Source organism: Crinia signifera, chromosome 11, assembly GCF_055691185.1.
Source record: "Crinia signifera chromosome 11, ASM5569118v1, whole genome shotgun sequence".
Classification (NCBI taxonomy): domain Eukaryota; kingdom Metazoa; phylum Chordata; class Amphibia; order Anura; family Myobatrachidae; genus Crinia; species Crinia signifera.
Genome location: NC_139227.1, coordinates 74,950,105 through 74,965,264, shown reverse-complemented (window position 1 = coordinate 74,965,264; position 15,160 = coordinate 74,950,105). Strand labels below are relative to the sequence as shown.

The window sequence follows — 15,160 nt, the reverse complement described above, 5'->3', positions numbered from 1 at the left end:
GGCAGAGACGCTGAGGGGTTAGTTAGAGAGTGGGTGAGGGCAGAGACACTGAGGGGGGGAGTTAGAGAGTTAGTGAGGGCAGAGAGGCTGAGGGGGGAGTTAGAGAGAGGGTGAGGGCAGAGACGCTGAGGGGGGAGTTAGAGAGAGGGTAAGGGCAGAGACGCTGAGGGGGGAGTTAGAGAGTTAGTGAGGGCAGAGAGGCTGAGGGGGGAGTTAGAGAGATAGGGTGAGGGCAGAGACACTGAGGGGGGAGTTAGAGAGAGGGGGGAGTTAGAGAGTGGGTGAGGGCAGAGAGGCTGAGGGGGGAGTTAGAGAGAGAGGGTGAGGGCAGAGACGCTGAGGGGGGAGTTAGAGAGAGAGGGTGAGGGCAGAGACGCTGAGGGGGGAGTTAGAGAGAGGGTGGGGGCAGAGACGCTGAGGGGGGAGTTAGAGAGTGGGCGAGGGCAGAGAGGGTGAGGACAGAGAAGCTGAGGGGGGAGTTAGAGAGAGCAGCAGTGTGGGCATGGATGATGGGGGGTGGTGCGAGCGATGGTAAGGCAGTAGAGAGTAGGGGTGCGCTGTTAGGCTATTGGCCCTGGGGTGGTATGTGTATAATGCTTAATCCTCAATCCTTAAGCAGTGCAAACGCAGGAGGAGGTGCATTCCACCCCCGGCCTCCATTTGTGATCATAACAAACTGCGATTGCAGTTTAGAAAAACATCAGGACCATCGGTGGCTGTGACGCTGCGACTGCAGCCTGAGTAAGTCTCATCTCTCTCAGGCTTGCAGTTGTAGGTCGGCTTGCAAGACAAAGGAAACTTTGCGTTGCAGCTTAAATGTATATAAGATATAACATCAGTTCTGGCCTCCGTCCTCCCTAAATAATCCAGCCAAACCCTCGCCATTGATGTTATATTTTATATACATTTTTAGAAGATGCCTGATTCAGTTTGGATTGCACATGATAAGCTGCTCACAGCAGCTTATCATGTGGGATCCTCAAGCAATGCAAATGCAGGAGGAGGTGCATTCCACCCCCTGCCTCCATTTGTGATCGCTGGCTGCTCTACACCGCAAGCACCTCTGCAATCAGCAGAGGTGTTCGTTGTTCTGCCATGTGATCACATGTGCAGAAACCAAACATTGCGCATAATATGGGTTGGATCGTACTTACCCAATCAGGAAGAGATTTGATGTTCCGGTCTCTCGGTCTCCAGTACTTGATGGGCGTTGGAGAACATACCGTAGTTGTTAGTTGAGGGGCGATGTTCTGCCACCTTGTGTAATTCGGGCTGACGGAGAAGCCAGGTGTTCTTCTGGAAGCTGGAAGTTGTTCTGTGGCTACTGATGGAGGTATCGGCTGCTCCTGTGTGAGATGATGTTATACCTCCTGCACCTGGGGAAGTGATGTTACCTTTACTGTGGTGGCTGCAGGGAGAAGCTGGGAGTGAATGGGTCCTGCAGATGTTCTAACTTCTCCCAATCGATTCCCGTGAAGAATGGATGTTCTCTGATGTTGCCGTTCTCACCCAGACGCATCTCAGGGTCATCACACAGGAGCTGGAAAGAGGAACGTGAGGGCAACTAAGTTTCTGTTTAGCTGCAGTCTGATTCCTTACAGCACATATTTGGGAGACATATTTCTCAAATGATTTTTAGCCTCAAAGAAAATAATCATTATTTTCCCCTAATCAGAGGATGTGTGTCTATGTAGTTTAGTATTCTTTCCCCCAACCTCTAGCAGGTTACTGCTTATCATGGTACCATTGGGGGTCATTCACTGGACTTGATTTGCTTACATTTGAATAGAAACAGGGAAAATGCCGGTGCTGTATAACGTGACCAGTAGTGTATGTCAGTGGTACAGTGACTCCTGCAGCAGGCATTGCTCTGGCTTGGAGTTTCCTTCACTTATTTGTGTGTGTCAGGGAGGTGGAGCCAGTAATGTAATCTGACGTATGTAACTACGTATAGCTTCCCCATGTGCAGCTACATGACCGCTCGTAGAACAACTACATGGCTGATACTAGAGAATGGGGGTTCTGTATAAATAACAGACGCTGACACATTGTTCATGGCCTCTTTGTTACCTAGTGCTGAATGCTAAGGTGGGTCTGACACTCACCTCTTCAATGATGTTTCTTGTATTCGGGCACAGATGACAGCCCGCCAAAGCCGAGATGTGGCACTCCTCGGGGGATTTTCCTGTTGTCATCTCGAATAGCACCACACCGAAGGAGTACCAATCCACTCCCGCATCATATGGCTCTCGCTTGATGATCTGTCAATAAAAGGTAAGAAGTTCACTCAATAACACTTTATAAACAGGAGAGCAGATCTGGGCACAATACGCCTGCCATCAGATGTTACACTGACAGACACATCTGGCACCCTGGTTGGGACACATGATTTATTTCATACATACAGGCAGAGGCAATGATTTATATTTTTCTTTTATGCAGTGTGTTCCATTAGCCTTACTTACATCACAAGATAATTGGTTTATTACAATAATACTATGAGACCCAGTTATTATTTACTCAATACAAAATATTCCACTTTTATTCATCGTAGTGTAAGTTAACCCCTTCAGTGGTATTTTTTTGGGGAGCGCTTCCCAACACCCCCCCCCCCCCACTGCATTACCCAGAGCCGAGCAGTGCCGCTGGGCATTCCATCAGCCGCTGCCCGGCCCTGAACCTGGCTGTGTGTGAGATGACATTACAAGGTCACACCGCACACAGCCGGGGGAAGGAGGCAAGGTTGGGCAGCTGCTGAAGCCGAGCGCAGCACTGATCTCAGCGTGAACTGGAGCATAACCCGTAAAATTCTCGGGAGTGCCAATAAAGGAGTCAAAAGTATAAACCAAACCTGGAAAATCCCCATAGATACAAAAGTTCACTATGAACAACCTCTGCAAAATGATAAAAGGGATTGCCCTGGCTCTGCATTACCCAGCCAGCCACTCCTAAACCACCAGTGTAGGAAAACACCTGTGATTGGCTGTCAGTGAAGGCAGATCATGATTAGATGCCATTTAGAACATAAAGCCGCTACTGTTTGTAGCATGCACCTTTATACTGTACAGCCGACCTCTAATTTATTATAGCCTCACCTCTGGGGCAATGTAGCCACGTGTTCCAGCGTAGCCAGAGGTTTTGGGTGTGTTCTCCAACGCCAGCCCGAAGTCGGCGATTTTAATATGGCCGTCATGAAGCAGGATGTTCTCTGGTTTGATGTCTCTGTAATAGGAACAATTTCTTCATTAAGTACTTGTTTGCATGGACAGTATATGAAATACATAATACAGTAAGTGACTAAGGCTGCAGATATGTCCTCAGACACATATTAGGGCAAAGTCTCCTGGCGCATCTTAGTTGTACGGGACCTGGGGTCTCACTGGCACTTACACTTACTCAGCATGGCGGATTGAGGCTGGCTATATGAGGATACATCTGGAAATGTAGAAAAGTGCATCTCCTAATTGATAAATGCCTGTTCCACATGGCCAGACCAGGGTGCAGTGTGTGCTATGAACAAGGTCCTAAAGCTGAGGAGGCACCAGGCTGCCCCTTATGCTCACCGAGCATGGATGACTGGAACGCCATATGTCTTCCCCAGAAATATGGAGTTTGTGTCTGTGCAGAATATAGCAAATATTAAGGCATCAGTGCCAGTTCTTCTGCACATGGGTCTTCTGTGCAGGCAGTAAAATATCTTACCATACCTCTTATTTCTCAGTACACATATTAGCACTGAATGCATCGCAGAGTAATGTTATGTTTATAAGGGTGTAACTACTATGATTTATTTCCCACAATAAGAACAAGTACTAATGCAGCCCTTGTATTTTATGTTTATTTAAACAAGGAAAGAAAGTTAGTTACCGATGGATGAAGCCCATCCTGTGGAAGTGCTGGAGACCGGACACGATCTCGGCAGCGAAGACTCTGTTAAAGAAGAAATGTATCAATATTGTAACATCCCAAATCAGCCGTAGTGTATGGGCAGGATAGAGAGATACAGTGTAGGATGGGGAATAGTGTAAAGGTGCCCATACACTAGTCCGAATTTGGCTACTTTTCACCTGATTCTGACGGATCGGGCTGAGAAATTGTGTAAAAGTGGCCAAATCGGGTGTGTTTGACATCTGATCCGATACGCGGTCCACTGTGCATCAGATCAAAGGTCGTACCTGCTGCATGTCCGACCTCCACCTCGGACCCACTGCGGGGAGCGGGGTCGCATGTGATACATCACATGGCAAAGGATCGTATGCGATACATCACATGCGATCCTACCCCCTGGGAAGGTTCCGGCCGAAGGGACTGGATGGCCATACTCTGCTGCAAGAAGAAGCGCATGGCCACCTTAAGAGCTATAGAAACGGCAAAAGAAAATACAGGTAGGATAAAGTCATAGTAGGAAAAGGCAAAGGGGTAGTTGTATGAGCAGTGATAAGGGAGGAGCAATGAGCCAGAGGAAAATTGGTCTATGGCAACCAATCAGCTACTCTGTATAATTTCATACTATGCAAATTACAGGCGTTAAGGTGCATACACACGGTACGATTTATGTTCCGTATGATGTTGTATACTATTTCCCAGGAAAGTCCCAGTGGTCAGAAGCATAAGATTTGTGCTTATAATAACGTACAGTGTGCATAAGATATCACATACGATATGACGTCACAGCTATACTACACTATACATCTTATGCTTTCTAGCCAGAATTGAGTTGCATGTTCACCCGAGCAGCTCCCTGCCAGACGACCGGTGGGAGCGTGCATCGTACGTCAGATAGTGCGTACACACGGGAAGATATAGTGTACTATCTAGCATGCTATTCACAACTAGCTAGCTAGATTGTGCACTATATCTTACCGTGTGTACGCACCTTTACTTCAGTGCTGATTGGTTGCCATGGGCCACTTCTCTTCTGGCTCACTTCCTTATCACTGCTTCATACCTATACCCCAAAGTGATAGGAGTCCAACAAGGAATAACATATATTGTACAGTGAATGTAAGTATGTGTGTTTGCTCATTTCCTAGACTGTAAGCTCCTATAGGATTTTGTCTTGCACACAGTCACACAGTTATACACCAGATTATGCATAGATCTTACGTTGCAGCTGTAGACTCAAGACGCCCTCTTGATTGCAGCAGGTCGAATAAGTCTCCTCCGTTGGCGTAGTCCATGACGAATGCCAAGATGTTCTCGGTCTGGAAGGTCAGGAGGCCATGTACTAAGAAGGGGCTCCCAGATGTTGATTGTAGGGCCCTGGTCTCAATCCTTGTCTTCTCTTTTTCTCTCTCTGACAGTCCCTCGTTGTTCACGACCTTTATGGCGACATCCGTCTTGGTGGAGATCTCACGCGCCAGCAGGACCACTCCATAGCCGCCCTCTCCTAACTCACGGCTGATCTTGTACCTGTCCATGAAGAGAGGTTCCTCCTTGTCTGGTGGTGAGACGCTGCTTGGTCCTTGTGGAGTAAAGTAAGAGACATTATGAAATTATTGTTTAACAGCTAAAGACACAGTAATATGATGAAAACTGAAGTGGGAATACTGGGACCACAACATAAAACACACTGTAGGGTTTTACAAAGCTGAATATACTTATAGCTAATCGGAAATGCCAGACATCATTGTACAGTGACCTCAAACTCCTAACTACACTTTTAATGTACACAGTGGGGCAGATGTATGATGGAGGCCATAACATTTTTTAAATAATGGGTCTCGCTTCTTCTGCATAGCGTGGAGAAGCGGGCACCATTATGGGCAAATGTATTAATCCCCCCCCAGCCGATAAGGAGAGCTGTTGTGCCCAGCTCCCCAGGCAGACCTGCACATGCGTATGTCTGGTCCGGCCTCTCTACCCTTCCCCTGTCTGGTCTGGCCTCTCTGCCCTTCCCGTCTGGTCCGGCCTCTCTGCCCTTCCCCTGTCTGGTCCGGCCTCTCTGCCCTTCCCCTGTCTGGTTCAGTCTATCTGCTCTATCCCTGTGTGGTTTGGACTCTCGGGCTCTGTCTGATCCAGGCTCTCTGCCCTTCCCTTGTTAACAGCAGTGCCTTAGCCCTTCCCTCTGCTTGTGTAGGCTTTCTGTCCTTCTACACCTACCACCAATGTTTTCTATGTGCCCTCAGACTTCAGACACAGTATTGCCCTGCACCTTGATCACTTTTGAGTTTAATAATTTAGTTGCGTAACTGAATAGTGCCTATTTGATATTGTAGGAATGGAGCATGTTCATTTATGTGTTTTGAGGAACTGGTAGTGATGCATTCTCATGCAAATTTAAGCCGGTAAATTATTGCTAGTGATCAAAAGGATTGCCTGGGGTTCTAGTGACCAAGCCAATTCCTCTGAGCTAATCCTGTAGTTACTGGCCATACCGTTCTGGCACTAATCACATCGCCTGTAGTACATTTGTAATGGCATTAAGCTACAATAGATGCCAACCATTACATTCGCCTGATGGGCCCTTCATGTCCAAGTTTGACACGGGATATTATGCGTTTTGTTGTCCTATAAACAGCCTGAAAGGGTTTGCATCTGTATTCCTATATGTGAAATTCATGTTAACATACATTACTTTAGATTAAATATCTAATATTGTACCAAGTCCATAATTAAATGAAGGGATAAAACCGCCATGACACCATGGGGGGAGGGGGGGGGGGTTTACTAAGATGTGTATTCTACTTCACATGTGATGTGCAACCAATCAGATCATGTCTTTTAGAGGATGCTAAATAAAGAAGAAGTAGATTCTGATTGGTTGCCTATAGCAACATCACATGTGAAGTAGCATACACATCTTAGTAAATTTCCCCCCATGAGTCATTACAGCGGGTGACACCAGCCCTACATTCTCCAGTTATCACCATGGCTGTCTTCCCCATGGGAGTTGGGCTGTCAAGTATAAATGCAGGCACCGCCATCCTGGGTATTACCACCTTTAGTGCCAGTAAACCTAGAGCTACAGATGGGGCAGGCCTTATGCTTGCTGGCGAATCGCCAGCAGCATGCCGCTGGCGATCCGCCAGCAGCACGGCGCGCCATCTGACTGAGACGCGCGTGCGTCCCCCACGCACGTGCGTCTCAGTATCCGGGCGGCCGGCGGGCGAGGCGGACGCAATACTGTCCGCCTCCCGCTCGAGGGGGGCTGGGGGGACCCGAAGCGGCTGTGGGGGGGTGCGGGCGCCCGGTGTGGGCACCGGGCGCCCGTCGGACGAGGACGGCAGCACCGTCGGAAGGGGACGCGCGCACACCTCGTGCGCGCGCGTCCCCTTCCGACACACAGATGGCGCCGGAGCAGGGAATGGCGAATGGCGTCGCCATCGCCATCCCCTGGAAAGATGAGCCCGGCGCCATCTGTATTCTGTAAACCCCCTGATATTTGGGTGTGGGGTTAATAAAGTAATAATCATAGTAATGTTAGGATTAGGCTAGGTAAAGGTAGAAGAACATTCATACTGTGTTTTCATTGTGTAAATGACACTGCGAATGCCGGCATATGCCTGTCACCAAACTGAGCTATACTGTAGGTTACAGCACCTTTTTAGTTGTGCACCTTTCTCCATAAATATTACAGTAGTTTTACTAATCCATTTTTTTTAGACTGTCTTTATCTGAATAACTGTAGTAACCAATGAAGTAAATATAAATTACATATAAAACATTATTTATATTTTTTTTTATATAAACAATATTCAACTTTGCCAATGTGAAAATGAACTACAGTGCAAGGACATCCAACTACATTTCCGCTTACCTGGTCTTGGCTCATCTTCATCCGGGTCTTTAGCCTCGCTTGCCGCTCTCTTTCTTTCTTCCAGCGATTCCTCCTCTCTGGATTTTCTTGATGAAGTGTTGTTCACTGTCTTCTGGTCTTTCTCCTGCATCTTGCTGCTGGACTCCTCAGGTGCTTCCTTTTCAGGCTTTCTTGATGTCTCCTTCCTGCACTTCTTCTTTCCGGCCATCTCCTCTGTGTTCTGGTCTGTCTTCTGTATCTTGCCGCTGGGTTCCTCCTCAGGTGCTTCCTTTTCAGGCCTTCTTGAGGTCTCCTTCCTTCTCCTCTTCTTCCCGACCATCTCCTCCATCTTCTGATCCGGCTCCTGCATCTTCCGACGGGTACACCTGATCCAATATGTCAACTTACCTCTGCTGATCCGGCTCCTGCGTCTTCCGACGGGAACACCTGATCCAATGAGTTGACTTACCTCTCCTGATCTGGCTCCTGTGTCTTCTGACGGGTACACCTGATCCAATAAGTCGATTTACCTCTCCTGATCTGGCTCCTGCGTCTTCCGACGGGTACACCTGATCCAATTGGTCAATTTATCTTTCCTGATCTGGCTCCTGCGTCTTCCGACGGGTACACCTGATCCAATTGGTCAATTTACCTTTCCTGATCTGGCTCCTGCGTCTTCCGACGGGTACACCTGATCCAATTGGTCAATTTACCTCTCCTGATCTGGCTCCTGCGTCTTCCGACGGGTACACCTGATCCAATTGGTCAATTTACCTTTCCTGATCTGGCTCCTGCGTCTTCAGACGGGTACACCTGATCCAATGAGTTGACTTACCTCTCCTGATCTGGCTCCTGCGTCTTCTGACGGGTACACCTGATCCAATAAGTCGATTTACCTCTCCTGATCTGGCTCCTGCGTCTTCCGATGGGAACACCTGATCCAATGAGTTGACTTACCTCTCCTGATCTGGCTCCTGCGTCTTCTGACGGGTACACCTGATCCAATAAGTCGATTTACCTCTCCTGATCTGGCTCCTGCGTCTTCCGACGGGTACACCTGATCCAATTGGTCAATTTACCTTTCCTGATCTGGCTCCTGCGTCTTCCGACGGGTACACCTGATCCAATTGGTCAATTTACCTTTCCTGATCTGGCTCCTGCGTCTTCCGACGGGTACACCTGATCCAATTGGTCAATTTACCTCTCCTGATCTGGCTCCTGCGTCTTCCGACGGGTACACCTGATCCAATTGGTCAATTTACCTTTCCTGATCTGGCTCCTGCGTCTTCAGACGGGTACACCTGATCCAATGAGTTGACTTACCTCTCCTGATCTGGCTCCTGCGTCTTCTGACGGGTACACCTGATCCAATAAGTCGATTTACCTCTCCTGATCTGGCTCCTGCGTCTTCCGACGGGTACACCTGATCCAATTGGTCAATTTACCTTTCCTGATCTGGCTCCTGCGTCTTCCGACGGGTACACCTGATCCAATTGGTCAATTTACCTCTCCTGATCTGGCTCCTGCGTCTTCCGACGGGTACACCTGATCCAATTGGTCAATTTACCTTTCCTGATCTGGCTCCTGCGTCTTCCGACGGGTACACCTGATCCAATTGGTCAATTTACCTCTCCTGATCTGGCTCCTGCGTCTTCCGACGGGTACACCTGATCCAATTGGTCAATTTACTTTTCCTGATCTGGCTCCTGCGTCTTCAGACGGGTACACCTGATCCAATTGGTCAATTTACCTCTCCTGATCTGGCTCCTGCGTCTTCCGACGGGTACACCTGATCCAATGAGTCGATTTACCTCTCCTGATCTGGCTCCTGCGTCTTCCGACGGGTACACCTGATCCAATGAGTCGATTTACCTCTCCTGATCTGGCTCCTGCGTCTTCCGACGGGTACACCTGATCCACTGAGTCGATTTACCTCTCCTGATCTGGCTCCTGCGTCTTCCGACGGGTACACCTGATCCAATAAGTTTACTTACCTCTCCTGATTCAGCTCCTGCGTCTTACGACGGGTTCACCTGATCCAGTAATTGGCTTTCTGTCTCCTGAAATCGCTTTTTCTCCCCTTCTCAATCCTCTGCTTGGGCTCCTGCTTCCTCCTCTGATGCTGTCTGCTGCAGAGATGCCAGTTGGAAAATAACTGCCACTCTCAGCTATGAAAGTGTATAGCTTGGGTCATGTGACCAGCTTGCTGCTCTCCCATATACACTCTATAGTATCCATGCTAATGGGTCTAATTTTATTTTTAGGATTTCTAAGTTGCTATAACTTACCCTGTTAATGTTATTTGTGCCTAATTTCAGTGAAATCCTATGTACATGTTCCTAATTTATAATCTAACTGCAAGAAAGGAACATTAAATGTACATAAATGTATGGCTGTAACTATTTCACCAACATAATACAATAGAATACAGCCCTCCGGGGTAGTGATAATCAGGTGCCTATGTTATTTCACTTTTAAATACATCTACTAAAATATCTGTTTTATAGGGATGGCCATCGTTGCCATTGCCATCGATGGCAATTCTGCAACTGGCCATCGATAGTGCTAAACTATGCAATGGATGTCCATCGATATTTTTACATATCAATGGTCATCCATTGTGTTTGATTGATTGGGCTGTGGGCCATTTAAAACACGGGGGACGGGGCTTCGCTGGTGTCGGGGGGCAGAGCTATGCTCTGTGTCCCAGCGCTTTTAAAAAAAAGGCAAACATCGTTTTGCTGTTCCATCGATGGAGGGAAACCATCTGGTTCTCCCCCATCGATGGCTAAAGTATTCGACATTGGCCATGAACCATCGATGATTTGGAATCATCGATGGTCAATGGCCATCCGTACTGTTTTACTTTTGTCTGTATTGACATGTGAGATAGGAGTTAGGGATGGGAGTGGGGGAATAACAGATCCCCCAGCACGACCCCTTCCATCAGGTACAAGAGGATCTGCTCTTGGGCTTCCCCCTGTTTATGATTGTAGTCACCTGTGTTGAACTAGATAATTGATGAGAAAGCTGTTTCACTGCAGGTAACTGCACCTGGGAAGTCCGGGAGCAGAGCTTTCTGTACCTGATGGAAGGGTCCTATTGGACGGTCTGGGTACACGTGTATAGTGTTCTTCCTGTAACTGGGAAAGTGCTGCTTAAGCGGATAGCCTTTGGTGACCAGTGAGCCAGTCAGAGGGCTTTGTGTCTGACTGAAGTGATTTGGCATAGATGGATTATTGAGAGATATTTTATATAACACATATAACACATCACCATCTCTACACTTAGGCCCTGATTCTGGTTGACTCGGTAAGCTGTGAAACTCGCAGCGTACCGAGTCCCAGAGGGCCTGCCCCTGCCGAATCGCCACCGTATCACCTTGCAACCATGCGAGGGGAAGTGTCACGAATACACATACCCTCTCATGTGCCCGCAGCAGGAGAAATCATTTGATGATCACCGACCACCGAATGACTTATCCAGGCCACGCAAATATAAGTCAGTGGCCGGCCGAAACCAGGACGGACGGCTGACGTCATCCGCCTGCCCGACGTCATGTGACGTCAGCCGTCCAACCCTGGCACACCACCCGCTGCACGCAATCCCATAGGGACGGCCATGAAATGCTGAGCGTTCCCATGGTGGACACCCTACTCTGCTGCCCCACTCCCCTGGCCCACATTGGTCAGTGTGAACTGATCAGTCGCTGAGTTCAGTCGCCCAGGGACCCTGCACATGCGCATAATTCATTATGCGCATGCACGGAAAAAAACCATCGCTGGACCACGTGGGGGTGCAAATGAACAATATGACCCCCTTACTGTAACATTCATTTCTTATAGAGGAGCATTGCTTCCCATTTCCAGTTCTTGGGACAAGCTAACGTCGCACAATTTACAGGTCTCCTCACAGAAACACAAGTGAAATCCTAAGAATCATCTGTAGATATTTTATAATGTGTCAGTGAGTAATGAATATGCCTGTGCTCCAGCAAGGACATATGGAAAACATGCACTGCCAGTGTATGCAGAGGACTGGATCTGAGAACACTATAGTACAGTGATTGTGCGCCCCTCTGTCCCTGTTTCCCATTTCCACATATAAAATGCTGAAAGGGTGTTTCCTACAAAAATCCATGAAAAAAAGATGATAAATTGGTTAAAAATATATTTTATTACATTTAAAGCAGTTGGGAAGAGTGAGGTAGAAAGTATTTTTAAGTCCCAGATATTAGTCACCTTTCTCTGATGGTGGCAATAAGTGAGTTTCTGTTGCCCCAATAATAGGTAATAGACAATCCACCTTATTGCTGCATGTTAGTAACTAGACCCCTAGATTGTGCACTATAGTCAGTATTGTGTGAATAGTGCAGTAATAACCTTTATCTATGTTACCCAGGTCTACTCGAGTACAACGGGTGATCAGCTGGCCACCTATGTGTACACCGAATATGTGCTGCACCTGGACCTGTTCTAGCATTATATCAGAGGTGAGTTGTTAGGTAACTTATGAGTTTTCTGTGTCCTTCTTCCCTCCTGTCTCCTTACCCCTCACAGCCATTAACCTGGGTCAGAGGGAGAGTGTGTGAGATCTGTAGAGAGAGAGATGGCGACCATGAGCACAGACAGATAAAGGGCCTTATTCAGTCCTGTTCGCTAAGCTGCATATACTTGCAGCCTAGCAAACAGGTAAGCGCCCCCTGTCGGACAGATCAAAAATAAATAGGAGCCGTCTGTGGCGGATATGATACTGAGACCTGCCAATGCAATGGTTAAGGAAAATCAGTCAAAGACAGAATGAAAATCAGTGACAACAATTGTTTCCCCACAAACAATACATTTTTATTTAGTTGATTTTCTTCTGCAAAAGTGTGTACCAGCCAGGATTATTGAGCCAGCAATTGGGGCGTTGCAGAGTCAGGCGGGGAATTCATGTGTTCCGTTTGCTGCCTGCTTATGCCGACAAGTGTGTCCAGTCTCTCTCTGCCCCAACTCTCTCTCTCTCTCTCTCTGGACGGAATGTACAAAGCATTGGCGGTACATCCCACTGACCATCGCATATGTAGATTATGTAGTTTGGAATGTCCATTCGGTTTCTTGCCTGCTCCCCCTAATAGTTCACTTCATCAGAGCATCAAGTGCTGTCACGCACCGGAGGATGTTTCTCCTCCATGAAAGTGGCATGGGCGTCTCTATGAAATGCTGGGCATTCCCATGGGATCGCAGCCAGGCCGATGCCTACTTGGGGTTCTCTATGCTTAACCATTGTTTCTGCCAGGGCTACACTATTCTTGCACCCATTAATAAGCAGTATGGCCCTTATTCTGGTTGGCTCACAAAGCAGTGTTATTTTGCTTCTTTGTGAGCTTTTTAGCACCGCCCAAATGCCCACACCCCGCTATTCGCATATTTTCCCAAAATCATTCGATGGTCGATTTCTGAAGTGCTCACTCCCTGGTGACTTTATTTAGTGGCACCCTGCTCCGTGAACATTGTGGGCAGCTGACATTCGGTGACGTCTGCTGCCGGCCCCCGGAAGGCAAGTAGCCACCCCCGTTCACTTGCTGATGCCCAGCATTTCCTGGGTGCATCCAATATTTTTGTGAGTACGCCCAGGAAACCCTGCGAAGGCCCCCTGCCCGCCTACTGTATGCCCACCCCGCTACGAGCACCTCGGAGACTATGCAAATCTCCGAGGACGCCCGCAGAGAAGAACGACTGATTAGATGTTTTCTTAAAGTAAACAAATGTATTCTACAATTCTACTGTATTATGTTACAACCAATGAACATTCTTATTGTACTCGTAATTAATCACTTTAAATTGAACACATTCAAATATCTGTACCATTTAATAACTCTCTATTCAACCTTTTGCTGTAACACCTAAGTGCTTAAATATCTATATTATTGCGCAATAATATGCAAACAAACTTACAAATCTTAAACTCTAAATAAGCGCTTTTGCCCTTTTTTTAGCCCTGACCCAATGTTCACAGTTCCGTAAAGCTGCAAGCAACTCAGAGTATGCTAAAGTGCAGATGAAGGTAAGTTTTAGGCTGTTCAACAGAGCTGTCACTTAAGTTTCTATGCTCCGCTCCACACAAGGTGAAATGGTTCTCCCAAATATATCATAGACCATGGATCTTCAATGGCCCCCCAGATGTTGTGAAACTACATGTTCCAACATGCATTGCCACATTTTTTTTCCTATAAGAGCATGCCAAAACTGTCAGGGCATGCTGGTACATGTAGTTCCACAACATCTGGAGGGCCACAGGTTGAAGACCTGTGTCATAGACCATTGTAAGTCTCCGGCCTGTGCTGAGCACCCTAGGGCTAGCTAGACAGCATATGGCAAGGGTCCTAAAGCCGCCAGATTCCTGCTATGGTACCATAGACCCTGGCTGCTACAGGCATTTGCAATAGCATGATCAGAGACTATAAGCTGCTAATAAAATGTAGTATTATATGTATGTACTCCTGGTAGTAAATGTAATGGGAGTTGATGGAAACTTTTTCTCTCCCCCAGGTCTCTGGAGCGTGTACCCAGCCGATCCCATCATCGTACCACTTATGGTCTCTCCAGTTGTTTCCCTCCCAGGATTTCACCTTTCACCTGCAGGTGTCACCTCCGGTAAGCTGTTCCGATCTACTCACCAGTGTCCTTAGTGCATTTACAACCAATACACAGCCATCGGCTTGGGTTACACTGCGCCTGTCTTCCCAGAATCCAGACACCGATTATACTACATTGCCAGTATTAGTGTAAGGTCATTAGGCAATAGATGCGCCTTCTAGCACCTGACATCCCCCTCTATTGTCTGATACTTGTGCAGTGTTCATGCCTCATACGCAGGAGTCTTCTCTAACTGTCCCTCTTTCTGTCTCTCAGGGAGCAGCAGGATGCTATGACACTTCTCTGGATCCTTCACAAGTTACAGACTATTATTTCAGTTTTTACCGACTCTGAGAATGACGCGCTCGTTGAACAGCTGGGAAAAAAAAACAAATTTTTCCTTTTTTTTTTTTCATTGGGCACAGAAAACGTGCCCGTGCCCCTCCTCCTCCATGCCCCCCAGACTGCGGGCAGTCGCGGGGTGACCCAAACCCCTCACTGGATGTGCAACACTGGACCAAACCAAGCAGCACTGGAATCAACTGGGCACAACTGGAAATCAGTAAACCATCACACTGGAGACACAGGGAACTATCCCCACGCAAGAAAAATGTGATTGATTTTCTGTATGTTAAATGTTATGTATGATTCTATTACAAACCTTCCCTTTATCTGTGACCCTCCCAATCCTTGATTGAAGTTACCAGGAAGACCCCATCTCCGATTGTTGTTAACCATCTCCGCAAGCTGTGTAGCTCAGCAGTCTGACCTGTTAGCTGCTGCCACTAAGCCAGAGGCTGCA

The 15,160-nt window shown here is 47.6% G+C and overlaps 1 long non-coding RNA gene across 2 annotated transcripts in view; it reads left to right on the top strand.

Moving 5' to 3' along the window:
• The window catches only part of LOC146045861 (uncharacterized), a 39,041-nt gene extending 25,253 nt beyond the window's left edge, over window positions 1–13,788 (top strand). Inside the window, exons 2-4 of one of the 2 annotated variants that reach the window (XR_014465638.1) lie at window positions 2,139–2,274; window positions 3,851–5,477; window positions 13,719–13,788. This is a non-coding gene — a long non-coding RNA (uncharacterized LOC146045861). Of the gene's footprint in view, window positions 1–2,138; window positions 2,275–3,850; window positions 5,478–12,139; window positions 12,231–13,718 lie in introns of those variants that run through there. The other variant, XR_014465637.1, reaches the window with a different exon arrangement.
• The last annotated feature ends 1,372 nt before the right edge of the window (window positions 13,789–15,160 follow it).